The sequence below is a fragment of the Rattus norvegicus genome, chromosome 16 (assembly GCF_021556685.1).
Source record: "Rattus norvegicus strain SHRSP/BbbUtx chromosome 16, alternate assembly SHRSP_T2T, whole genome shotgun sequence".
Lineage (NCBI taxonomy): Eukaryota > Metazoa > Chordata > Mammalia > Rodentia > Muridae > Rattus > Rattus norvegicus.
This window is the reverse complement of record NC_141549.1, coordinates 10,270,200-10,297,120: the sequence shown is the minus strand read 5'-3', so window position 1 is coordinate 10,297,120 and position 26,921 is coordinate 10,270,200. Positions and strand designations below refer to the sequence as shown.

General features: G+C 46.1%; 1 protein-coding gene and 1 pseudogene across 2 annotated transcripts in view; one reads left to right on the top strand and one right to left on the bottom strand.

The window, feature by feature from the left end:
• Positions 1 to 26,921, bottom strand: part of Grid1 (glutamate ionotropic receptor delta type subunit 1) — a 753,495-nt gene that overhangs the window by 686,354 nt on the left and 40,220 nt on the right.
• Positions 22,929 to 23,245, top strand: Rpl38-ps3 (ribosomal protein L38, pseudogene 3; annotated as a pseudogene).

Genomic DNA, 26,921 nt, shown 5'->3' with positions numbered 1-26,921 from the left:
TTAATATATCTCTCTGTGCTCACCAAAAGAAGTGAACTGAATGGCAGAGACACAAACAACTTAGGACTTGATGGCAGAGAAGACAGAGGAAAACTGAAAATGGTGTTTGAGAGACTGATGGGCACAGGACCATCAGCTGAGGGGACTGAGATGCTCTGTAGGGAGGAAGAGCCAAGCTGCCCTTATTCTAGGACATGGCCAGGTAGTGTGCAAGGACAGGGTCCCTCAGGGCAGTAGGAGGTAAGAGAGAGAGGCCAGGAGCAGTGGGGACAGCGGGAGGAGCCTCTTTTCTGCTTCTCACAGGCAGTCAAGAAAGTCAAGGGTCAGTCCATACTGTCCTGAAGCCTAGGCCAGGAGCAGCCCTAGAGGGGAAACACCCCAGAGCCAATGGCAGGTTCCCAGTCTCTGCAAGGCTCCATTGTGACACTGGAGACGCTGAAGGCCTCATGGTACAGGGCAGCTATGCAGATCATAGGACTCACCGCCCCTCTGCTCTCAGGGATTTTAGGACTCGTCTGGAGTGAGGCCACTCTGAGCCATGAGTGTGAGGCCTGGGGGTGAAGCCAAGCAGGAACCCAGTAGAATGATGGGAAGCAAAAGCCAGAGTGACCCCAGATCCACAGCACAGTAGGAAGATACACGAACCCCCAATTTTCAGCTGTTGAGGAAAAGAAGCCAGGGAACCCGGAAAAAAGGCAGCCATTCCTAAAAAGGGACTCAGTAGAAGGTTTGTAGGAATCCCCCCCAAAGCTGTACCCAGTCACCCCACAGAGCCTTCCTCTCTAGAGAACCCTGAACAGAAAGACACTCTTGGGCCACCATATCACTTCAGTGCTCCTTCTAGCTGGCCCATGGATCGTAGTTCGGGGTCCTGCTGTTGTGTCTGTCCTATACCAGGCAGGGTGCACTACAGGCATAAGGGACACACACACCAACATTAAAGAAACCACTCAATAAAAGCCAGTACCCCATCCCATGCCCCCCACACAGGCACAGCTCCTGACCAAGACCGAGTAGCAATCCAGGTGGCAACAACTCGTGCACAGCTCTGATATCAGGAACCCCTTCTGATAGAGTCAAGTGGCCCAACCAGAATCACAAAGCTAAAGTTTTAACCAAAGATTGCATCCAGAAAGATCCTGTCCCCCTTCTTCTCTGTCATGGTCAACTGGGCCCTTGGAGATAACAATCCTGCAACCCAGGACTGGCTGTTATGGACAAAGACAGAAAAATCCTGCACACAGGCTGCAGGTAGGTATATGCAGACTCATGTGGTCTTCCTTACCATAGACTTGGACCCTGCACACAGGAACAGGAGAGATACCACACTCTCCAACCCAACCCCTCACCCTCCGACCCTTCCAGCCCTCATATCTCTCTCTCTCTCTCTCTCTCTCTCTCTCTCTCTCTCTCTCTCTCTCTCTCTCTCTCTCACACACACACACACACACACACACACACACACACACACACACACACACGTCCTCTGCTCATCCACAAGCTCCATTTAAGAGTACGCAGGAGTGACAGCAGCCAAGAGAGGAGCAACGGAAACAGAATGACACAGAGAATGGATCCCTGTGTCACCCTGCAGCCACCTGCCCCAGGGAAGCAACACAATCCCGGGAAGAAGCTTTAGATCTCAGGAGCAGCAGCTTCTTGGCATTTGTTGGTAAACTCCAATTGACAGCTGAGAGAAATGGCTGCCCCAGGCAACTCCTTGGAGTCATATGAGCAAACAGAGATCTGCTCCCCTGGGGCTGGAAAGAAACCTAGGTGCCAGCCCTCCCTCCACCCACTTTCCTCAGGAACAACTCTCTCTCTCTCTCTCTCTCTCTCTCTCTCTCTCTCTCTCTGTTTGTGAATGTCTGTGTCTGTCTGTGTCTGTCTGTGTCTGTCTGTGTGTATGTCTGTGTATGTCTGTGTCTGTGTGTCTGTGTTTTGTGTGTGTGTCTGTGTGTGTCTGTCTGTGTGTGTCTGTCTGTCTGTGTGTCTGTCTGTGTATGTCTGTGTCTGTGTGTTTTGTGTGTGTGTCTGTGTGTGTGTCTGTGTATGTCTGTGTCTGTGTGTCTGTGTGTCTGTGTGTGTGTCTGTGTGTGTCTGTGTCTGTGTGTCTGTGTGTGTGTGTGTGTGTGTGTCTGTGTCTGTGTGTCTGTGTGTCTGTGTGTGTGTGTGTGTGTACAGCTGTACAGGCTGGTAGTAATGAGTGCTGGTGTAGGGAGAAGGGAGATGCATGGAAATGTGCAGGAGCATGTCTATGGGAACATGTGAAGGAGACCAGGTGTGTGGGGGTGGGGAAAGTTGGAATTAATAAGTGGATGGGAACAGATGGATGGGCCCCCTACCGCTTGCCCCAGTTCTCATGGTCTCCCGCCCTGAATTAGTTTTATCCTCAACTGTGATCATTTACTAATGTATTTTATCATCTGTGGAATAGCAATGAGCTGGAGTGCTAAGGAAAGGCTCAAAAAAACCACAGAGAGCAAAGAGCATGGGCCCAACGGGGCAGGCCCCCTCCTCACCGACCCTACCCATTGTGTGATACCCTGACAGAGCTGCGTCCAGTGTGCCTCTGGGCACACACTGCTCCCTCCCAACCAGCATGCCAGTGGCCTCCTGGAGCCACCACAGTTGTCCTTCCCTGCACACCCTGAAGGGTCTCTCTATGGCCCCTGGGGGCCACGGATCACCAATACCAGTCAGGGAGGAGCGGTTCCCTCCCCATACACTGTCCCCAGGGCACCCAGCAGCTCATTAACAAGCCCCAGAAGCGCTTCTCATCCAGCAATACCTTGGGGATCAGGGCAGACAGAAAAGAAGAGCTGTTTGATTTGATTACTTGGCTCTGCCCAACAGAGCCATTTACATGTTAAAGACTTTTTCCTTTTATTATTACTCTGTATATTACATTTCAAACAAAAGCCCAAATCAGTTCTCAGAGCAAAACCCATTTGTATTTTCCACAAAGCAATCTGTGATTTCCAGTCCCAGCCTCCGGGTTCAGCCCTGAGGGCCCCAGGTGCTGACCTGCACTGGCACTGGGCTGACAACTGGTGCGTAGTCTGACAAAGGCACAGAGAAGTAGCCCAGAAGACACTCCACGAGCATCGTTTATTCAGGCCCCAGGTGCCAGCAGTGCTAACTTTGGCCCAGGCACTGTTACGGTGCCATCCCTACAATGACCTCTGTAGTGCAAGAGGGGGAGGGGGAGCAGCAACCTAGTCAAAGGGAAACTGAGTGGACGACAAGCAAAGATGCAGAAATACTCAAGAAAAAGGTCAATGGACTCAAATAATCAAAGAGCAACTAAAATGAATTAGCGGATGACAGAATGCATTAGCAAATGACCGTAGTTGCAGACAGAACTGTTCTGAGGCAGAGGACCTCGGAGCCGATATAGGGGAATGGGTGAGCCACAGCAGGGAAACAGCTGGAGGACAGAGAAGGCCGAGGTGGTGCTCTGGAGAGGAACGGAAGCAGATGTCTTAAGAGCCAAAAGCAAGGTAGCTGACAGCAGGAGGCAGAGGTCTGGCCAGAACCTAAGCAGCTTATTAAGACGCCTTTGTCCTGTCTGCTACTCTGCTAAGAAGGGAGCTATGGAATGAGTTATCCGCGCCTATGTGGCTTCTTGGTGAGAACATTCCAGAATGGCAAAGGGTAGAAGTGGATACACTTGTCTAAAGGCCGTGCCAGCAATCAGGGTGAGGACCACAGCTCGGACCAGGTAGTAGGGATAAGCAGACTGGGCTAGAAAGGCGGGCTTTAGAAGAAGTAAAATGTATAGGAACCCGAAGTATTATGCCTGGGCCCAGATGAAGACCCAAGAGGGCCTTCCTCTTTAGCTGAAGGACCAAGGTTTTGCAGAAATATTCAAGAAGCCTGTAAGTCACACAGGGGAAGGAGGAGATGGAGAATGCCACGTGACAGACATCAGTATACAGACCGTTCTGACGTCAGCGGAAGGACTGAAGTCACCAAGGGAAGAGGTGGCATTCCAGAACAGATACTCCAGGTCTGGACCACGAGCCACGACAATGTTTAGAAGTTGGAAGATAAGGAGGAACCCAGCTCAATGAGAGCCCCCAAACACAGGCCTCAGAGAAGAGCAGGGTCAGGGAGGAGGAAGGCCGTGGTCCACTGGGCTGATCCACCTGAAAGGCATCAAGAGTAACTGATGGAGTCACGAGGGAAACGCCCAGTGCTGTTGCCTCTGGAGCGAAAGGTAGAAAAGCAGTGGAGACTGAAATCATTCTTTTGGAAAGCTTCATAGCAGGGCTGGGCTTGCAGCTCCATGGTAAATCACTGGCCTAGCATGCACAAGGCCCTGGTTCCATCTGTGGTACCATCAAAAAAGAAAAAAAGAAAAGAAAAGAAAAATGGAGAAGGAATCAGGGTCAAGGCCATGACTGCTTAGGAAGATATCATCCGTGGTCAGCCCTAAACACAGGTACATATGAGCAAAGGTAAATGGGCTCCATAGTGTGTGTGTGTGTGTGTGTGTGTGTGAGAGAGAGAGAGAGAGAGAGAGAGAGAGAGAGAGAGAGAGAGAGAAATGATAATAATTTAAAACAAAAGGTTGTGAATTAAAGAAGGACAGGGTGGGTTGCAGGAGACAAGGAAGGCTGGAAATGTAAAAACAGAACTCATGGGTAAAATCCAAAAGAAAAACAAAATAAGTTTTCTAGTTAAAAAATTGATATCCGAATGTATTTGTTACTCAAGGAAGTAATCCAGCAAAGAGAGCATCTCAGTAATAAGGAAGGAAGGAAGGAAGGGACAGAGGAAGGGAGGGAGGGAGGGAGGGAGGGAGGGAGGGAAGGAGGGAGGGAGGGAGGAAGGGGCCTTGAGCAGAGAAGAGGTGGTGCATAGAACCCATGGGAAGGGTTGCATCCAGCAGGACGTGGGCAGGGTAGCAGGATGGAGAGTATCATCCCAGCCACTGACAAGACAAGACGAGAAGCAAGGGTAGGGCTGGAGCATGAGAAAAGTCTCTGACGATAACGTTTCCTCTTCTCCAAACACAGGAAGTCATGCCTGCGGCAGGAAAGTGTGCCATGGAAAGCAGACCAGGTGGTAGAGCTTTGAAAAGAGAGAAGGTGAAAGAGCACGGGAAAGGGAGGAACTGGGATACTGAGATCAGGCAGTGTGCCGATTCCGGGCTCGCCGTGCTCCCACCAGCACTGGCACGTTGGGGTTCTGTACAGGGATAGCGTGAGTTTCACTGTCCCTTGTCTTGTTCATATACCTCCCTAGTAGCTAACAACATTCAACGAATGTTCAGCTAGCATTCTAGGCAAAGAATGACCAGGGAGGGAGAAATGCCAACTGCACAAAGGCCAAAGCAGTCCGGAAGGCACTAGAAGGCACTACGTTCCTCTTCCTCTGTACTATAGAAGGACAGCTTCCGACAGTGAAGGCAAAACCCACCTTGCCCAGTTCTCCTGCAGGCACTGCTCCTGCCTCCCTATTCCTCCCAATGCCAGGAAGGACAGAGGAGCTGGGAGGTGTTTAGCTCTGGCAAGTTCTACTACGAAGCAGCCCACTCTGTCAGCCCTGAGTTCATCACAGAGGCCACCAAACACTGGCTGCCAGCCAGAGCCCTTCTCTGGCACGTTCATACACGCCTGGGAACCAGCATTCAGTGCCCGTCACTCACCACTAAATGAGGCCAGGAACAAAACTCTGTGGTAAGAAAGCAAACGATTACGGTATGACATAGGAGAGGCTGTGGGATATAAAGCGGATTGCCACTGTGGCTACAGCTGTGCCTGTCATCTGCTCACAGACAAGCTCTAGACGGAACCACAGGAAAATTAAAACCCCTTATAAAACCGGGGAGACTGTGGGTGGATGGGTCTTCAGTTTTCTTTTTAATTCTGCAGTTACCATTGCTGCTCGGTTCTGTGATAGATAAAAAGGTGATTTTAAAAATGAATTATTCTCTCACAGATGGACTAATTAAGCCATTGTCAGTGGTGTCTCAGAATCTGGGTTTTTATTGGATTGGGAATCTTTGCATATATATATATAAGGAGATGAACGGGATCCAAGACTCAACATGGAACCCATTTATGTGTTATACGTATCATAGTCACATAAACTGAATGTAGCTTATATAACACCTTTAATAGTTTTGTAGATAAAATAAAGTTTCGTGGTGTACAGTTTCCTACTTGTGATATCCTGACGCCTGTGTGCAGACTTCAGAGACCAGAGCACTTCAGATTTCGAATTTTTAGGAACACTTACCTTGTGCTGTGATCAAGGGGAAATGAACAGGGAGGCCTCACGTAAAGAGGCAACAAGGACACAGGCGCTTGGCAATGAACACCACTAGAGCTGCGCGTGACCTACATAAAGCCACTAAACTTTAATAGGGAGTTATAAAATATTCTTTGAATAAATAGAGAAAATAACTGCTCCCAGATGGTAAAACTGCACATTATAAAGATGACAATTTCCCCAAAAGTTAATTTATAAATTTAATTCAATCCCACTCAAAAATCTCAAAAGGGTTTCTTTAAGGAATTAAATAAACTTATTCTAAAATAATTATGGAAATAAACAGATGAGAGAGTTAGCTAAAATTTTGGAAAGGAAAAGAACTGAAAATATCATGAAGCAATTAACAATCAGGGTACCAGAGGACTCACACCAAAACAGAAATGAGGATCGGAATTTACAAATCCAGAAATAGACCTAATTACACGGAGAATTCTATGTATTAGACGCAACCATCAACAAAACAATGTGGAAAGGGATCCTTGATTAATAAATCACGCCAGTGGTTTTGAGGAATCCTGATTAGCTCAGACACACACTGTACAATCACGCACTGCAAAATAAACTCTGGAGAGGAGAAAGGGTCGAACCGACACATCAAACAGCAAGAAATAGAGAAATACTTCTCTCTTCTTTAAAGAGAATGAGATCTTTCAAGTATCACCCTGCCAGAAAAGAATATAAATAAAAGGTAACTGATTCAACACTGTCAGAAGTTACAAACTGCCGGGTGTGGCCGTGCAAGCTCAGAGTCCCACCACTCAGCAGGGGCAGGCCGGAGGGTCCCAAGTTCAAGGCCAGTCTAGACTACATAGGGAGAGTCTGTCTCAAAACCTGTTTTTGGAAAAAAAAAAAAAAAAGCACAAAAGCTTTGTGGAAAACAAACAAGACAGCTAAAATTAAAATAGTCTATAAAAATATTTGTGGCAAAGTGGCTGAAGAGGCCGTTAAGGCTGCAGGGGGAAGAACGTGTGTGAATGGTTATTTCTCAAAAGCTTCAAGATGCCACCAGATGAATGGGCTGGACAGATCATCTACCCCATGGCAGGACACATAGAGAAAAGGGCTCCATCTCTCTAGAAATCAAACAGGAAGCCACTTTACATCTATTAAAATAGGCAAGGAGGAGGAGGAGGAAGGAAAAAGTTTGTAATTGCAGCATTGAATGCTGGTTGAATTACCACAAAACTCATCTTCTCGCACACACTCAGATCCAAATGACTCTTTTTGAAAACAATTCTGAATTACTACTATTCCAAGGACCACAAAAAACAAACAAACAAACAAACAAAACAAAACAAAAAAAAAATCCCCCTGTGGTCTTGACCAAGGCATCTCACTTTTCCTAAGAAAAGCACTCATTAGCTAGAGAGGGCTACTTCAAGGAGATGTTTGTCACAATGTGACTTATATCTTCCAGAACCAGAAGACGATCTAAACCTCTCATGAAAGGGGATGCTTAAGAAAATTAAAGAACATCAACTTAATGGCCAATTTATGCAGCCATTGAAATGATAATTACGAAACTCTGTAGCAACAGTGAAAAATGTTTACAGGATAATGAAGAAAGCCGTTAACCAAAACTGTAGTTGTGCTTTGATTAAAAATATGCCCATGGACCAAGAACTGGAGGGGGATTCGCAGAATTAAAACAGAAGCATGGGGTCTGCTCTGTCGTCTCCATTCCCGTAGAGCTGCGCTTTGAGGTGTTGCATAAGCATTCTTAATCGGCTGTGTAGTCAGTTGGTGTGCTTCAGTGGGCGCAGAAACTGCATGCCGGGACCGTGGAGGTGGTGGGTAGCCCCTGGCCATTCTCAACCAGAACTCAGCTCTCAGTAGAGTCCATCGTGCCTAGGTGTGGTTCCTCTTCTGGGATGGTATAGATGCTCTCCCTAGCTCCCTGGAAAACTCCCCATCTTTCAGGAATCAATCTGGAGTTGGTCTCATCTCCTTTCTCCATGTACCTCCTACAAACTCTGTCACCACAGCCCCCAAGACTCCCCAATACATTCGCCAATACCAAGGTCCTTGTTTCCACTCTGAGGGCTGGGGGGTGGGGGAGGAATATTTCAAGAAAAAGAGATACTTCATTCTCATAACTTCCATTACGGTATATGGCTGTAATTTTACAATTTTTAGTTGTTGTTATTCTCTTACAGTGTCTAAATTACGAACTGAATTTTGTCATAGGTGTGTGTGCAAGGGATGGTACATGGACAGAGTACAATAGACGTCTGTTCGTTCAGGCATCAACTGGAGCTCTCGGAATTCATGCCCCAGCAGGGACCACTGTACAGCATTTGGAGAGCCCCACCCTCTCAGCTTGGTCCTGCCCTTGGTACTATACAAAACAGCCTTCCCAAAGTCCCAATAGAGCCTTCAAACACTCTTGAATGAAGCTATAGTCATTAGAGGCCGCAGGAACCAGGATCTACCCTAATGGAGCCAGTTCTAGCTCTCTATAAAGGATAGGCTTAGAACCCAGAGTTTGGCCCAGAGAACTAGAACCTGGTGAGAAGGTTAGAGAAGACAGACCCACAGCATCAGGAATAGCACAGGAGACAGAGCAGTAGTAGTTATGTAGGCTCAAAATCTGCCTTTACCAAATCTTCCAGCTGCTTGGAGCTGAGCGACGGGTGGCGTGAGAGTAGAGTGTGCCCTGCCAGCTCGCCTTATCACTAGTCTATTCAGGATGGAGCAAGTATGCGCAGGCCTGAAAGGTCCTCCTACCTTCTCAGAAGGCAGAAGGGAAGAAATCTTTATTTGAGAAATAAAATAGCCTACCTCATATTATAGGAGCAGAAAAGAAACAGCTGGCCCAGTCACCATGGAGACAGAGTCACAGGTAACAGGCAAGCTCAGGGGTAACTCTGGCCTGTGACCCAGATGCTTCTGAATCTGAAGGTGGGGGAGGGACCCTGACAGATCCTCGCTCAGGGAAGCTTTCAACTTTCTCCTTCAGGATGACTGGAGAAAAGTCTAAACTCAGTCGTCTCCATCCATCTCTCTCCACCACTGACACCCTTCATTTCCATTCATTTTCCTTCCTGTTGTGCTAATGGTGTGTGGCTAAGCCAGGGCATAAAAGATGGTATAAAATTATACAGCGTTATCTCTCCCCTGAGCCTGCGCACATGTGCTCTTCTCTCCAGCTCTGCAAGCCCTAACAAGGGGAGCAGGCTCACTCTTAGCCAGTTCTGAATCCACTTATCCAGAGGCTCGCCATCCACTGAACCCCCAGACATGACAAACATTCCAGTGTTATATCTGAGCCTTCCAGAGAAATGAACAGCAGAGACCGAGAGGCCTTGGGAGGAGAGAACCAACACATGCAGCCCTTCCTCTGTCTGAGTCGCTGGTACCAAAGGTTCTACAAGCTGAACACCATCATTGCTTATAACAATCCCTCTCCCTTCCTAATGCCTTGGAACTGTTAGGAAGACAGATATTCACAGCCCTTGTATCTGAGTCAGGGTCTCTATTCCTGCACAAAACATCATGACCAAGAAGCAAGCTGGGGAGGAACTTGCTTATTCAGGGTTTATTCAGCTTACACTTCCACATTGCTGTTCATCACCAAATGAAGTCAGGACTGGAACTCAAGCAGGTCAGGAAGCAGAAGCTGATGCAGAGGCCATGGAGAGATGTTACTGACTGGCTTGCTTCCCCTGATTTGCTCAACCTGCTTACTTATAGAACCCAAGACTATCAGTCCAGGGTTGGCACCACCCACAATGGGCCCTCCCCCCTTGATCACTAGTTGAGAAAATGCCTTACGTTTTCTGGATCTCATGAAGGCATTTCCTCAAAAGAGGCTCCTTTCTCTGTGAACACTCCAGTTTGTGTCAAGTTGACACACAAAACCAGTCAGTACACTTTAGGCAGCAGTTCTCCCTATTCAAGCGGTACAAACACACTCCTAGGGTCTTGCATGATTCTGTATCTGAAGGAGTATCCAAAGCTCCATTCATACCTCCAAAATGGGCTCAGATGCTGACTGTACTTTACTGCCCGTCTCCCATGTCACCATTTCTGCCCCATTTCACTTCCTGCTCCTGACACTAGACGTTTCCTAGTACAGCTCCATTTCTCTGTCCTAGCCTCCCTCCTCATGGTCAAGGCCATGCCCAGGTACAGTTTCTGAAGGATGTGACCCAGCCTGGCAGGTGCATTCTGGACACAGTGAGTGTCTTCATGAGACTTACTCACTCATGGAACGATGCAGTGCAGAAAGACACAGTAATCCTCACCCAGCAGGACTGGCACAGAGGGTGGAGATGTAAAAACAGAAAGAGAGACTTAGGACAACTCTAATGTCCCTAGAAGGAGAGAGAACCTGTCGGTGGGGCTTTCGTAAGTAAAAGAACATCTTTTAATATTACTTTGAAGATCCCATGTAACCAGTGAATCCTTCCCTCCCCTCTGAAAATGTCTATGATCACGGTCAGCACACACCCGCCTAGTCTCAGGTAGACAAGATGCACAGCTCTGAATGGAAGTCTGATGTCCTGCCATAAATCAAGTTGTAACTTTTAAGTATGTAATGCAGAACACACAGCACCCTTGTGGCCACAAGTCTACACCACAAACATCTAGTTTACACTTACATTCAGGTTCAACTCTGACTAAAGACAATGTGGGGATATAGGGATGCACTAAATGACACCATGAGAAACAAATGGCTAGATCCAGCAGGTGACAGACTCTACAAGACCATTGACTCACAGTGTGTAAGAAAGAAGCAGTGGTTTCCACTATTACCTCACTGAGGTAGGGAAGGAAGGAGACAGGAGATTTGCCAGGACGGGAGACAGCCCAATGGTTGAAGTGCTTGCCGCACAAGCAGAAGTACTAGAGTTTAAAATCCCACACTCATAAATACTAGGTGGGTGTGACAACCCATCGATAATTCCAACAAAAGGTAGATCGTGGATTTAAGCGCAAGCTGTTTAGTGAGACTAGCTATATCCATGAGCTCCAGGTTTGATTAAGAGACTCTGCCTCAGGCTGAAATCAACCAAGTAGAAACAAAAAGAACTATACAAAAAAAATCAACAAAACCAGGAGTTGGTTCTTTGAGAAAAATCAACAAGATAGACAAACCCTTAGGCAGACTAACCAGAGGGTACAGAAAGAGTATCCAAATTAACAAAGTTAGAAATGAAAAGGGAGACATAACAACAGAATCTGAGGAAATTCAAAAAATCATCAGATCCTACTACAAAAGCCTATATTCAACAAAACTGGAAAATCTGGATGAAATGCACAATTTTCTAGATAGATACCAGGTGCCAAAATTAAATCATGATCAGATAAACCATCTAAACAGTCTGGTAACTCCTAAAGAAATAGAAGCAGTTATTAAAAGTCTCCCAACCAAAACCAGCACAGGACTAGATGGGTTTAGTGGAAAATTCTACCAGACCTTCAGGGAAGACCTAATACCAATACTATCCAAACTATTCCACAAAATTGAAACAGAAGAAACACTACCCAATTCCTTCTATGAAGCCACAATTACTCTTATACTGAAACCACACAAAGACTCAACAAAGAAAGAGAACTTCAGACCAATTTCCCTTATGAATATCGACGCAAAAAAATGCTCAATAAAATTCTTGCAAACCGAATCCAAGAACACATCAAAACAATAATCCATTATGATCAAGTAGGCTTCATCCCAGGGATGCAGGGATGGTTTAATATACGAAAATCCATAAACACAATCCACTATATAAACAAATTCAAAGAAAAAAACCACATGATCATTTCATTAGATGCTAAGAAAGCACTTGACAAAATTCAACACCCCTTCATGATAAAAGTCCTGGAAAGAACAGGAATTCAAGGCCATATCTAAACATAGTAAAAACCATATACAGCAAACCAGTAGCTAACATTAAACTAAATGGAGAGAAACTTGAAGCAATCCCACTAAAACCAGGGACTAGAAAAGGCTGCCCACTCTCTCCCTATCTATTCAATATAGTTCTCGAATTCCTAGCCAGAGCAATCAGACAACAAAAGGGATACAAACTGGAAAGGAAGAAGTCAAAATGTGACATTTGCAGATGATGTGATAGTATACTTAAGTGACCCCCAAAGTTTTACCAGAGAACTACTAATCCTGATAAACAACTTGAGCAAAGTGACTGGGTATAAAATTAACTCAAACAAATCAGTAGCCTTCCTCTACTCAAAGGATAAACAGGCTAAGAAAGACATTAGGGAAATGATACCCTTCACAATAGTCCCAAATAACATAAAATAACTCAGCGTGACTCTAACCAAGCACGTGAAAGATCTGTATGACAATATTCAAGAATATTCATGTCTCTGAAGAAAGAAATTGAAGAAGATCTCAGAAGATAAAAAGATCTCCCATGCTCATGGATTGGCAGGATTAATATTGTAAAAATGGTCATCTTGCCCAAAGCAATCTAGAGATTCGATGCAATTCCCAACAAAATTCCAACTCAATGCTTCATAAAATTAGAAAGAGAAATTTTCAAATTCATTTGAAATAACAAAAAACCATGGATAGTGAAAACTATCCTCAACAATAAAAGAACTTCTGAGGGAATCACCATCCCTAACCTCAAGCTGTATTACAGAGCAATAGTAATAAAGCCTGTATGGTATTAGTACAGAGACAGACAGGTAGATCAATAGAATTGAAGACCCAGAAATGAACCAACACATCTATGGTCACTTGATCTTTGACAAAGGACCTAAATCCATCCAGTGGAAAAATGATAGCATTTTCAACAAATGGTACTGGTCAGCACGTAGAAGAATGCAAATTGATCCATTCTTATCTCCTTGTACAAAGCTTAAATCCAAATGGATCAATGATTTCCACATAAAACCACATACACTCAAACTAATAGAAGAAAAAGTGGGAAAGAGCCTCAAACACAAGGACACTAGGGAAAATTTCCTGAACAGAACACCAATGGCTTATGCTCTAAGATCAATAATCAACAAAGGGGACTTCACAAAATTGCAACACTTCTGTAAGGCAAAGGGCACTGTCATTAGGACAAAATGGCAACCAACAGATTTGGAAAAGATCTTTACCAATCCTACATCCAATAGAGGGCTAATAATCAATATATACAAAGAACTCAAGAAGTTAGACTCCAGAGAGCCAAATAACTCTATTAAAAAATGGGGTACAGAGCTAAACAAATAATTCTCAGCTGAGGAAGATTGAATGGCTGAGAAACACCTAAAGAAATGCTTAACATCCTTAGTCATCAGGGAAATGCAAATCAAAACAACCCTGAGATTCCACCTCACACCAGTCAGAATGGCTAAGATCAAAAACTCAGGTGACAACAGATGCTGGTGAGGATGTGGAGAAAGAGGAACACTCCTCCATTGTTGGTGGGATTGCAAGCTGGTACAACCACTCTGGAAATCAGTCTGGATGTTCCTCAGAAAATTGGACTTAGTACTACCTGAGGACCCAACTATACCACTCCTGGGAATATACCCAAAAGATACCCCAACATATAACAAGGACACGTGCTCCACTATGTTCATAGCAGCCTTATTTATAATAGCCAGAAGCTGGAAAGGACCCAGATGTCCTTCAACAGAGGAATGGATACAGAAAATGTGGTACATCTACACAATGGAGTACTATTCAGCTATTAAAAACAATGACTTCATGGAATTCCACTCACTGATAAGTGGTTATTAGCCCAAAAGCTGGGATTACCCAAGATACAATCCACAGACCACATGAAGCTCAAGAATAAGGATGATCAAAGTGCAGATGCTTCAGTCCTTCTTAAAGGGGGAAACAAAAATATTCAAAGGAAGAGATATGGAGACAAAGTTTGGAGCAGAGATTGAAGGAGCCTGCCCCACCTGGGGATCCAGCCCATACACATACAGCCACCAAACCCAGACAATATTGCTAATGCCAAGAAGTGCATGCTGACAGGAGCCTGATACAGCTGCCTCGAGAGAGGCTCTGCCAGAGCATGACAAATACAGAGGTGAATGCTAGCAGCCAACTCTTGAACTGAGGATGGAGTCCCCATTGGAGGAGTTAGAGAAAGGACTGAGGGAGCTGAAGGAGCTTGCAATCCCATAAGAACAACAATACCAACCAACCAGATCTCCCAGGGACTAAACCACCACCCAAAGAGTATACATGGACAGACCCATGGCTCCAGCTGCATATGTAGCAAAGGATGGCCTTGTTGGGCACCAATGGAAGAAGAAGCCCTTGATCCTGCCAAGGCTGGACTCCCCCACCCCCAGAGTAGAGGAATGTCAGGGCAGGGAGGCGGTAAGAGGTGGGTGGTTGGGTAAGGGAACATCCTCATACAAGAAGGAGGAGGGGGGATGAGTTAGGGGGGTTGTGGACAGGAAACTGGGAAAGAAGATAACATTTGAAATGTAAATTAAAAATATCCAATTAAAAATAAAAGAGATCCTGCCTCAATGAATAAGGTAGAGGCATGAGTAGTGGTGATTCCAGACATTGTGAGCACATGAATATATGTATGCACACACACACACACACACACACACACACACACACACGCGCACACACATGTGCATGGCCCCACATGTGCAAAACATACATACACACACATGCATACTAACCCCAAGACCTTTGCCACTCAAAGCCCACCCAGTGGCCCATCAACTGTAATGTCACTTTGGAGATTATTAGAGAAGCAGAATTTCAGGCTCAAATCATTGCATACTAGCAGCACCTCCAGGTGATTTGTGTGTATCTATGATTCCGATAAGCACTTGCCTACATAACGGGAGACTTGAGGGAAACAACAACCAATCACAACACGTCCTGGAATGCATCCTAACTTAAGCCAATTAATTATAAGAGATGCTTTTGGGGCAACCAGTCACATGTGAATATGAACAGTATCATATTATGCTAAGAAATGATTATTATTATGGTCTCGATAGGAAAATCCCCAACTATCCCTCCAAATATACTGCCCATATTTAAGCACACTGACCCTTCCCTATCCAAGATTAATCTGCTCTGATGCCCTCAGCAGATGTCAGAAGCCACATTCTACCGCACACGGTAGGTACTGTGTCTTCCCTGCTCATACATGTCTACAATAAAGCTTAACATTTAAATTGGGTGCGCCAAGAGATCGAAAACAGCTACTTACCACTACCAACTACAGTGAGTTATGTGAATCTATTCTCTCATTCAACGATCTCAACAGGATCGCTGTTCTTTTAATGAGTGACCAAAATCACAGACAGTAAATATGGTTGGACTATCGTATGTAGGGAGTAAAATGCCATGATGTCTACAATTTACTTTATATTAAAAAAGGGGGGGGGGAGCAGACGTGTGGTGAAAACCAGATGATGGGCATATGGCTGTGCATTGAGGAGCTCAAATGTGAACCATTTGGGGTCACACGGCAAACCTCAGAGCGGGGATTCTGGAGAACCTGCATATACAGAATGTGATATTTTATACCGAAACCCAACACATAATCCATAAACACAGTACGCATGCCGCAAGGCCTGAATACATTTTTATTCCTTTTAATAATGCTGTGTATCCACATGGTATGCACTCATTGATAAGTGGCTATTAGCCCAAATGCTTGAATTACCCTAGATGCCTAGAACACATGAAACTCAAGACGGATGATCAAAATGTGAATGCTTCACTCCTTCTTTGAAAGGGGGAACAAGAATACCCTTGGCAGGGAATAGAAAGGCAAAGATTAAAACAGAGACTGAAGGAACACCCATTCAGAGCCTGCCCCACATGTGGCCCATACATATGCAGCCACCCAATTAGACAAGATGGATGAAGCAAAGAAGTGCAGGCGGACAGGAGCCGGATGTAGATCTCTCCTGAGAGACACAGCCAGAATACAGCAAATACAGAGGCATATGCCAGCAGCAAACCACTGAACTGAGAATAGGACCCCCATTGAAGGAATCAGAGAAAGACCTGGAAAGCTTGAAGGGGCTCGAGACCCCTTATGAACAACAATGCCAAGCAACCAGAGCTTCCAGGGACTAAGCCACTACCTAAAGACTATACATGGACTGACCCTGAACTCTGACCTCATAGGTAGCAATGAATAGCCTAGTAAGAGCACCAGTGGAAGGGGTCCTGCTAAGACTGAAACCCCAGTGACCGTGATTGTTGGGGGAGGGCGGCAATGGGGGGAGGGTGGGAAGGGGAACACCCATAAAGAAGGGGAGGGGGAGGGATTAGGGGGATGTTTGCCCAGAAACCGGGAAAGGGAATAACATTTGAAATGTAAATAAGAAATACTCGTTAATAAAAAAAAATAAAATAAAAAAATAATGCTGTGTATCGCACAGTTTCATGGCAGGAAACTTGAGGTGTTGTGTTGGTTCTGAGAACTTTTCAGTCTTAGAGCATCTCAGATTTCAAATCTCTGGATTAGGGATGCCCGGTCTTCACTAGCCAAACCGCTCGTCTGACAGCATGAAAATGTTTCATGATGGAAATTGGAAGTATAAGGGCTCGAGATGGCTTAGCAGTAAAGAGTGAGCAGTGAAGGGAACCTGAGTGCAGTTCCCAGTACCCACATCAGGTGGTTCACAAGCGCCTACAACTCCAGCTCCTGGGCGACCCAACTCCTCTGTGTCTGGGGCACCTGCACTCACCTATGCACAGACACGTAACTCAAATAATAAAAAAATCTTTAAAAGTCAGAATGAAAAGGAACAAACCTTCTATTCATTAGACAGCTTTTCTAAATACGAGGGAGAGGATCGCATGAGTAGGACTCAGTTCTGATTGCTCCCTGCATGGCAGGGATCTGACCCAGCAAGAAGAGGCCCGGCAAGTGTCTCCTCCCTACTTCCTTCCTCATGGCCCCATGGGGCAGTCTTATTAGCCCTGTTTTACAGAGAAGACAACTGGGCTTCCCAGTGGGTGTGTCTCACAGTGTTCCACTATAGCCAGCTATTAAGATCCGGTTAGGGTGATGGTGACAGGAGCTCACCGGTTCCACAGGTATTGAGGCAGGCCGGGGCACTGAGGCTTGTACAGAATACGCTCTGCTGTTCCCGGTGCCTTTCTAAATACTCTGAGAGCTACCTCAGCACGTTAGCTACAGACTTAGCTGACCTCAATGCCACTGACCTTTAAAAGACCCAGCCAAGTTTGCCTCCTTAGCCTCTGTTCATTTTCTCTTGCTATGCTGCCCTTTCCGATTCCAACACCTCACCCATTTGGATGCTCTCACAGGGCGTCCCAGTCTATCATGGGAAGATGGGCTGTTAAGTGCTCTTAACCACTACAGGTTGTTAAGCCCTCGGCCCTGAGAAGGGACCTATCTGTTCTTATCTTGCTCAGAAGAGATAACCAGAACATTCCCAGGGAACCGTCCTCGGCCACCCAGTCGCCATCACTGCTCCTCCTCCCTGCCGATCTCAGTAGATGGCTTCAAACTATACTTAGTTCTCGGCATACTATGTTATTCCTCCCGGGGATTCAAGGCTGCATGGTTAAGGTGCACCAAGAAAGAGAGTCAGGGGCCTGATTACAATAAGGGAGGCAAGAACAGGAAACATCTTGTTTCTACACCACACTGTACACTCCATGCCCCAGCCTCAGTTGCTCAATTCTGGCTCTGCTGATGAGGTCCCACAGAGGGTCCAACCTGTTCATGGGCTCTGACCAGGATCCAGTAGGCATCATCTCAGCGGAATGCTGCTTCTGCCCATGACCTCAACCCAGGAGTCAAGGAGGTGCCAAGGCTGTAGGAAGAAGCCCCAAAGGATTAAGAAGAAATGAAGCCATTCTTGGGCTAGGATTCATGGTCTTGGCACCCTGTCATATCCATGAGTTCAGCCAGTCTCTGGCACTCCTGGAAGGTACAAGCTATCATTTTCATGTTACAGGTTGAAAGACAAAGGCTATGAATAAAAAGAGGGTAGGTAATATATCATTGACAGGAAAAGAGGGAAGCAGAGGTCAAAATCCAACAAAGCATGGTCTACTCCCTGGGGGCAGGGTGAGATGCCCTCAAACCTGACCCTCACATGTACTTGGGGAAAAACTGTAAGGACCTGGATGATGGCAAAACCCACCTGAGACAGTTAATTCATGGGGGAAGGGCATTATGTGTTTTTATATGCAGGTGTACATGTGAGTACACATGCATGTATGCGTGTGCATGTTAAAGCCAGAGTTTTCTGATGTTTTCTTCACTCTGTCTCTATCTTACTTTTTGAGGTACGGTCTCTGGCTGAACCTGAAGCCCCCAGTCTTGATTAGATGTTTGTCCAGAAAGCTCCAGGAATTTGCCTGTCTCTATCTCCCCAGAGCTGGGATTACAGAAATGCACCGCCATGCTTGTCTTTTCATGTGGGTTCTGGAGATCCAAATTGAAGTCGTCATGCTTGTGTGGCAAGCACTTTACCAAGTAGCCATCTCCCTAGACCCTGTGGTAATTAATTTTATGGGTCAATTTGGCAAAGCTACCATGGCCAGTTGTTTGGTCAAACCCTACAGATGGTCCTCACTTTACAATGGCTTGGCTTACAATTTGTCAACTTTGAATTTTGGATCTGGCTCTTTTCCCAGGCTAATGGTGGGTGGTCCATCCTCTCTTGAAATGCTGGGTAACAGGAGTGAACTACAGATCCCAGCCAGGCATGGTCGCTGGGGCGAAGAACCAAAGACTCCAGCACAGCACACTGTGCTGCCAAGCTAGGGTGACGGACGGAGGGGACAGTGTCAAACTCATTTTCCACCAGTATTGCTTTCCATTTAGGCTGGGTTTATCGGAAAGAAGCCCACCATAAGTCAAAAAGTACTGTAGCCTGGGAGCTGCTATGATGGAATTTTCCAGATGCGATTAACATTTAAATCAATAGAACTCAAGAAAGCAGATTACCCTCCATGCTGTGGGTGGGTCTTATCAAATCAGCTGGAGGACTTAAGAGAAAATGAGAGGGAATTCTACCCCCCGGGGCTGCTTGCTGATTCCTTTCTGCACAATCAACCCTCCCAGGTCTCCAATTTGTTGGCCTATCTCCCAGACTGCTCCCCCAGCACCCCAGCCTTGCAAGCATAGAAGCTCATACCTTAAACCCAACCAACTAATCAGTCAGTTAATCTCAACGCTTCTTCTGCTTCTTCCTCTATGCCTCCTCCCTTTCCCTCCCCCACCCCATCTCTCTCTCTCTCTTTCTTTCTCTCTCTCTCTCTCTCTCTCTCTCTCTCTCTCTCCCCCCCCCACCCCATGTCTGCAATGCATGTGCTTATTCGTTCTACTAGTCAGGAGCAGAGATGCTGAGAATCAGGCTGCTTTGAGGTGTGTCCCATAAACCTAGCCAGGCATTGATTCTGGCTTTATGATTGCGTAAAACTCAAAGAATATAGCTGTAGGTCAATAAGTCTAGGATTCTCAGTCACCATTGCCTACTTCTCCTTCCTGTGCCCTAGAATAGGGCATCAAACATCCATCCCAGAGGCCCCAAAGACGGAGGCAGGAGTAAGAGAAGGAATCTTTGTGGCCGGCTCCGTGGCCATCCTCCCTTTGCTGAGGAAGAAAACACTGGGCCTCATAATCAATAGGATTTCAGAGTTCCAACACAGTCCTTCCTCCCTAGGGCCAGAACGCATTTCCTCTGGGGATTCAGAAAGGAGAATCTCCCATTACTTCAGCTTCCCTCCCGCCATGCATGTCCTCTATGTTGTCAAGGTACATAACACTGTCGCCATTCTATAATTAAGGGCACTGAGACTCAAGGAGCTAGGATCTCAGAGAAAGACACTTACAAATAGGTTCTGTGGATTTTATAGCATGCACTCCAATATTCTAGCTCAAGTAACCCTATCATAACTGAAGAAGAGGCAGGTAAGCGTTTCAAAATTTACTCTACGTTTGGAAACTCTTCCTCAAAATGATGCCTCGGCCTGACCTGGAATGCAGAGGAGAGGAAATGACTTATGAAGCTTCCCAGAAGTCCTGTAGGCATGTCTTCACACAAACAAGTGTCATGCAACCTCCTCTGAACTTGACAGAAATCCTACTTTGGAGCCCTATCTTCAATCCCTCACACTAAAATCCCATAGCCCAGATGACCCCTACACTGCCCCTGGCTGCCACAGTGTCTGTGAATGTTAATGAACCCTGGTGGCTGGTCCAATGCTGTTTCAAGCTAAGGCCATGGAAAGAGCTCTTTCACCTCTCACAATTTGAAAAACACTCCTAATTACAGCATACTCTAGAGAGAATAAACTTTTAAAAACCACAGAGTAGAAATCCGTAGTACCCTGAGCTCAGAAACCAGGTCTCCAAGCTGGTACAACCTCCTGTATTAGGCTCAGTCCCCCAACACTCACCCTCTAGTCCCTGCCAGAAACTCACTTCCAGAAGGCAACAGTCAGGGCAGGGAGGCTGGGAGAAAAGGAAAGGGAAAGATAGAGAGATCCAACACAGCCTGAAAAAAATAGGGATCTCCTCTGAAGCACAAACCCAAATATTTTGAAGGGGAAATTAATATGAATAAATATAGGGCTCCTAAAACTAAGGGTTCTAGAGAGGGGGCAAGCATGACAGTCTGAACAAGTGGGCAAGCTACTCTGCTGGGGACAATGGGAATGTGTGGTGCTGTCCGAGGTGCTGACCTGCCTTGACCACAGTGTGCTTAGAAATCACAGCCTGGAAACAAAAAAAATTTTTTTTAACTTTTCTTCATTTTGTTTTTGTTTTGTTTTTAACTGTTTCTTATGTATAGTAGGCACGCGAAAACTACACGTGATCAACTGATACAACTGTGTGGTTTGATATTACATAGCACATAGTTTGTACTATAATTCCTACTGCCTGGCTGGTAAATACGTCTACCATTTCCAAAAATGCCTTTGTGTCCAAAGGATAGCCATTGTAGGCAAGGGTATGGGGAAAGAGGGTTTTTGCACACTGTTGGCTTGGTTGTAAATTGGTACAGCCACTATGGAAAATAGCGTGGAGCATCCTTTAAAACACTAAAAATAGAACCACCATATAATTCAGCAATCCCACTTCTGGGTAGCCAAAGGAACTGAAATTGGTATTTTAACTCCCATCTCTATTGCAGTATTATTCAGAATGGCCAAGATATTCAAACAACTTGAGTGTCCATCAACAGATGAATAATGGAAGTGTAGTATACGTATACATAATGAAATATTATTTGGCCTTTTAAAAGAAGGGAGCCCTGCCACTTTCTGAAATGGGAACAATCTAGAGAACATTATGCTTGAAGGAAGCCAGACACAGAAGAACAAGCAACCATGTGGTTTCATTCTCATGTGGAACCTAAAGAAGTTAAGGTTTGTAGGGACAGACTAAAAAGGACTTGGCAGGGGCTGTGCTAGAGGCAGTCGGGAGATTTCAGTCAAGGGTACAGCTCTCTGTTAAAATGTCTCAAGATCTCACACACAGCACAGCAACTATGTTCAGTAATACAGTATTACATGCTTGAGATTCACAGATACAATTATACATGTTCTCATAAATATACTATATATACATATATATACATACACACATATATATATACATACACATATATATGTATATGTATACACACACACACACACACACAAACATACCTATATGTTATGTGTGTGTGGTGTGTGACCCTGACTTAAGCATCACTTCAGGAGTACATGTGTATCAAGTGTCATGTTACACATCTTACAAGTGGTCTTTTGTGGAACAGGTTGTTAAACCCAGAGCATGCAAGGCAAGCACTTTGCCACTGAACAAAATCCACAGGTCCATTTTACTTTGAGATAGGGTCTCACTACACTGCCCAAGCTGTCCTCAAATGTGTATTCCTACTGCCGGAGTAGCTAGAAGTATGACCATGTTCCAACATGCCCAAAGACCATGTCGAACATAGAATGGAGGAACACAGACATTTAAATGGAATGTGAATGCAGCTCAATTTGTAGACCATTTTTCTGGCACATACAGCTTGGGTTCCCCAGTACTGAAAAATAAAAGTTAATTTTTGATCACATTTTGGATTTCTTGCTAATATGTATATGTGTGTGTAGGAGGAGTGTGTGTGTGTGTGTGTCTGTGTGTCTGTGTGTTTGTGTCTGTGTATCTGTGAGTGTGTGTCTGTCTGTGTGTCTGTCTGTGTGTGTCTGTGGGTATCTGTGTGTGTATAGGAGAGAGAGAGAGACAGAGAGACAGAGAGAGAGAGACAGGGAGAGAGAGACAGAGACAGAGAGAGACAGAGACAGAGGCAGAGACAGAACTTAACACTCAGAAGTCTACCATTTTTTTCTTGCTAACTATAAGCAACCCGATGCCCCCTGGACCTCATTCATCCGATATCCCTGTGTACTAGTTCACATTTTACTGCTATGACTAAAACCAAGTTGACGAGGAAAAGATTTATTTCCACTTACAAATTTTTGGTCCCAGCCCAACACTAGGAAACTAAGGGCAAGAACTAAAGGCAGGAACCTGGAGGCAGGAACTGAGGCAGAGAGTGTGGAGGAGCACTACTAACTGTCTTGTTCCCATGGCTTGCCCAGCTTGCTTTTTCATACAACTCAGGGCCACCTCCTGGAGTGACACAGACCAAGTGGGCTGGACCCTCCTGTATTGATCATTAATCAAGAATGCCCCCAAGTGAGTTTTTTTGGGCAGGTGCTGACGCCAGAGCCGAGCGCCCGTCGCCATGCCTCGGAAAATTGAGGAAATCAAGGACTTTCTACTCACAGCCCGGCGGAAGGATGCCAAATCTGTCAAGATCAAGAAAAACAAGGATAATGTAAAGTTCAAGGTCCGCTGTAGCAGGTACCTCTACACCCTGGTTATCACAGACAAGGAGAAGGCGGAGAAGCTGAAGCAGTCCCTGCCCCCAGGTTTGGCAGTGAAGGAGCTGAAATGAACAGGACCTCTGCATGTGACTATTAAAAACCCTGAAAAGTCAAAAAAAAAAAAAAGAATGCCCCCAAAGTCTTGCCTACAGGCAATCTTAATAAAGAATTTTCTCAACTGAGGTTCCCTCTTCCCATATGAACCCGGCTTGTATCAAGTTACCAAAAAATGCCACAAGCATATCCTGTTAACCTTCTACCCTTTGGATCATGCTCCACACTCCCTCTCCTCCTAGAACCACCATTCTTTATCCCCACTCCCAGCTACCTTCCCAATGAGAATTCTTCCATCCAGCCTTCCAGGATCATGGTCTTCTCCCCTATCCTGCCTCTTGACCCTCCTGGGGCACTCACTTCCCAGTCTGGCCTGCCAGAATGGCTTCTCTCTATCTTCAAGGACACGTAACTTAAGCCCTTCTCCAAGTGGATGGCTGTGTCTCTCTTCCATCCTCAGACCTTGAAATGAAGCCCTGATCCTTGACCCCCCAACCCCAGAGCCACTTCAATTAGAAATTAAACCGTGACTCCTAAACTATGTCCTTGAAAGTTGGCAGGGAGGGGCACCTTTACCCAAATGAACGGGTGGGACAGGAACCCTACACATTTGGCCTCAGAGTGACCTTGGGTCCCCTCGTCACTAGAAATGTGCATGGTGGTGTGGATCAAAAGGGAAATGTGGGAGAGGAAGGAGGCCCAACTGTAAGTATATGAAACCACCTGGTTAGAAGGTCTCTAAGAGCACTGTTATTCTGTTATTTATGAAGGGAAATAGCCTGTGTCAGTAGGAAGATGATATAGTAAATGGTAGATTTAAGAGAGCTTGTCTTAGCCTCTGGGATTTATAAAGTCGCAGTGGAGATAAGGGGATAGGAAGCTGCAGAGAATTAATTTTCTTGAGACCACAAGACTAAGGTGAGTCCTGAAAACAGTTGCAATTGAGCAAAGTGAAAAATAGTATCCAGATGAGACTAGATCCTAGGGTCCCATTCTCAGCCACCACTGGGGGCCCCTCATCCCCACAAGAGTAACATGACCATTAACAAAAAGCACAGCACATCAAGTGATCTAGCAGCACTCGTTCTAAGAACTGTACTGCAGGGAGGACTTGTGGGAGAGCTTGGAGGAGGAAGAGGAGTGGGAACATACAGAAAGAGATGACTGAGGCTGGGCACACTGGTCAGTGACAGAGCTCTTGGCTAGTGTGCTGAAGGCCTGAATTCCAATTCAACACCATAAGAAAACAATGAATATACTCAAAATGCATTGTATAAAATTCCTAAAGAATTAATAAAACATTGCAAAAATAATAAGAAATGAGCTGGGCAGTGGTGGTTCACACCTTTAATCCCAGCACTTGGGAGGCAGAGGCAGGCAGATCTCTGAGCTCAAAGCCAGCCTGGTCTACAGAATGAGTTCCAGGACAGTTAAGACAGAAAAACCCTGTCTTTGAGGGAAGAAGAAAAAGAGGTGTGAGAGACAGAGACAGATGGAGGATCAGGGAGCAGAGGCTATGTGCTAGGAGTCCTGGGCACGGCACTTGCCACTGGGTTTCCATGGGCGTAGTTGCTTTACCTCCAGAGTAAAGACCTGAAGGTCATTATCACCTCATCTGTTCGTCTAGGCAGAACCCTTGCTAGGAGAAACCCTAAGCTCGAGATGGCATGCATGCCTTCACAAAGACTCCAAGGAGGGACTTGCAGTGCTGGCCATGTCGTATCTGGCCTCTATGAATACCACCATTAATGAACCACCTAAAATAAGCTGATACATTTCAGGTGGAATCAATAACCTTCCTTCTAGACCGCGATTAGGTGGAAAGACTGCACTGGAGTCCCTCTTCCTCTGTAGCCCCCTTGTTAGGAGCACATCCCATGACTGTTCTTGAAGCCAGTCCCTCCATGAGCCCAGTCCTGGAGCCCTTTTCCTGTCCTCCATGCCATCTGCAGGCATCTAGGGCAACCAGCTGCCTTCCATTTGTCCGGGTCACTCTCATAAGTACATGCACCCAAATCGATGCCCTCCTTCAAGTCCAAGTTCCCTGTCTGGAGGCCCCTCTCCGGGGTGTGTAGGCTCAGCCCCATCAGCTGCACAGCTTGTGATCATGTCTGTTGTCCCCACAGCTGGAACCCCGAGCAAGGAGATACTTCTTGTCCCAACTTTACCCTGACCCAGAACAATTTCAGAGCAGCTGCCTGAGCTTATGTCTTCCAGTCAGGCACATGACCACCAGGCAGAGCATGGTGCCCCAAGTCAATCCCCATCATGATATGTTCCCAGGAGCCATACCCTCCTTAAGTCAATCCCCATCATGATATGTTCCCAGGAGCCATACCCTCCTTAAGTCAATCCCCATCATGATATGTTCCCAGGAGCCATACCCTCCTTAAGTCAATCCCCATCATGATATGTTCCCAGGAGCCATACCCTACGAGGCTCCTTAAGACAGAGTCACACTGGGGTTGCTTATGGACAAAGCCGTGGTGCTCCACAATTTGAGAGAAGGAAGCCACCATTGATCAGATTTCAATGTGTCGCTGGTATTTCTAGTGTACCCTATGCCCCGGCCTACCAGTATCTTTCTAAAGACCCATGACATAGGCACATAGAGTCTCCTGGATTCCCTCTGCCTTCACGTATGGTTTCTGCAGGATGACAGAATCTCCGGAAGTAGGGGCTGCTCTACCAAGACCCTGCCAGCCTCACCAACTATCCTGTCAGATTGCTCAGAGATGCCATGTGCACCCCAGTCTGCTGGAGGCGAAGATGCCACCACATTTATTTTTGGAACTTCCAAAAAGCCAAAGTCAAAGAAATTTACAACTTGGCCGGCTCTGCTCAGTAATAACTGTTATCTCTGAGCTCAGATCTCCAGACCAGACAGCAGAGGGTACCAGAAGGTGAGTGTGGTAGACTTCCAGCCACTCCATCCTAAAGAGCCTCGTGGGTCACAGTAGAGGAAGATAAGGCCAAGAGAAAGAGGAGGGGAGGAGGAAGAGATGAGGTGGGGCAAACCAAACACCTCCCCTGCCAACCAGGAGACCAGAGCGCCATCTAGTACATTCTAGTCGGTCACAAGAGCCCGCCATGTAGGTCTTATCTCCTTTACAAAGAGGAAGCTGGGGCTGAGAGAGATGCATCAACACCTCAAGGGGACCAGGTAACGGGCTCAGCCAGTAGAGCATTTGCTGCACTTGCTGTGCAAGCATGAACACCTGAGTACTGGGTGAGACGACAGCTGAGTGGGTAAGGACATCTAAAGCCAAGCCAACAGCCTGAGTTCAATCCCTGAGACACGCAGTGGCAGGAGAGAACCAACTCCCCCAAGCTTTCCTCTAGTCTTACATACACACAAAGATAAACTAAAGCCATGACTTCAGCTCACAACAGGTAGGGTGGTGCAAACCTGTGATCCCAACTGGCCGGCCAGACTGACCCTTTCTCGAAAAACCGAAGTAGGGAACAACAGGCCGAGCTACCCAGCATCAACACCTGGCCTCCACACACAGGTGCACAGGTAAGTACACCTGGCCTCCACACACAGGTGCACAGGTAAGTACACCTGGCCTCCACACACAGGTGCACAGGTAAGTGTGCACACGCACGAAACACGGGCACCACAAACCAAACAAAACCGAGACACACAAAAGGAAACATCCTCAAAATCGCAGAATCACAAAGTCCACCTGTCAAATCCCATATCCTTCCCACTACATTACCCAGCTCCCTGGGGCAGCCAGGAGAC